Raw genomic sequence first — 1672 nt, 5'->3', positions numbered from 1 at the left:
TTGCAGGTTGTTGTGTTTGTCATAGATAGGTCTTTATAGTCTTTGACGAGTATATGTTCACTGCTTAATAGCCTTTGTGTTCCTGACTTGGTGGGATTATATCCAAGTTGGGGCATGACCTCGTTACTTATTTTGATAGTAAGTGGTCAGCTTAAGTACTAGCCAACCCTTTGGTGGACTCCTTAGGGTACTCACTTTGTTTTAGAAAAATTGTGGGTCTTGGGTGCGGTGGTGTGTATCCGCATGTCTAGGTCTCAAGCATTTATAGACTAGGGTTGTGTTGTGTCTTGGCCATGTTTTGATAGAACCTCTGAGCCAAGATACCGGTTCGATTACCTTCCCTACCTCGTGGTATAGACTCGAGTTACAGAGTGACTATTGACGGGACTAAGAACTTATGCCTGTCTTTGATATATTTCCCTTTCTTGTATGGTGATTTTATGAATTGTAATAGGTGAGATGTAAGCCGGTTACAATTGATAAAGTTTGGATTACTATTTGTTATATGTTTCACATGATAGTTTAATTTGGTCAGTTTAGGGGTCATAGGTTAGAATACTTGATAATTAAATTGTTTATCATATTGTTTACATGTTACACTACATGTTACATTAAATATGACATTTCGAGGCTGGGAGGACTCGAAGTTACTCCCCACTGATTTGTGGCTTTCGTGTTTGTATAAAATGCGATTGACAGGTTGATGATGCTTAGTTGGGGTACACAGACGAGCTAGTGAGCAAAAGAACCTTGGACTTAGTTTGGTTATATTTTGTAGAAACCTTTAAACTTTTGGTTGTGTATATATTTGAAGGGACATATTCTCCCTCTTCTATTTTGGTTTGTATCACTATATTCCCGCGTCTTTAGTTATGTTATGTAAATTAGTTTGTTAGCATTTGCAGGTTTCGGGCACTCTTAAGTTGGAAATGTTTGTGAATGGTTTAGGAAAGTTTTAAAAATTACAGGTTTTATCTAGTTGAACCAATTACAAACATATCCTGTCAGTTTTTCTGTAGAATTTACGTATTTATTTAGCGCTATATATAAGGGTGTCACATAATCGAATTATAATAAGACACGTTAATTATACTCACAAAATCGTCTGTCAATTCTAAGCAATTTAATTAACCCGTATCGACATACGATCAATTAAATAATCAATTAAGAGTGTCACCCTTTAGGTATGACCTAAGGGGATCAACTGATCACCACCGTCGCACGACAGTAATGTCAAACTCTAGTCAGCCAATCATTACCGATATGTGTGGACTAGTTGACTATAAAATATTACATCCCACATGTATTCTTAAAATGAGATTTAAACATGTGATCATCATGATCAACAGTTGTGATCGCATTATTGTTGGAGGACACATATTCCAACAAGTTATGCTTTTGGAGATAGGTGTTTTATATAGAGAGGTATGTTGTTTTGCGGTAATGTGGAAGAGTTGGAGTATTGGTTATGCTAAGGATTTTGTGATATAGGTTAGGTGGGGTGCCGAATGATTTGAGTTATGAGTACTGTTAGAGAGAGAGAACCCTAGATATAGAATGGTTGTAGGTGTAAAGGTTATAGTCGGTTATCGTGGCCATGCGGTGATGATGAGGATTTTGGGAAGTATAGCAAAGGATTTAGTATTAGTGGGTTACGAGGACGTAATCTTTA

Source organism: Silene latifolia, chromosome 11, assembly GCF_048544455.1.
Source record: "Silene latifolia isolate original U9 population chromosome 11, ASM4854445v1, whole genome shotgun sequence".
Lineage (NCBI taxonomy): Eukaryota > Viridiplantae > Streptophyta > Magnoliopsida > Caryophyllales > Caryophyllaceae > Silene > Silene latifolia.
Note: the sequence above shows the minus strand (reverse complement) of the source record.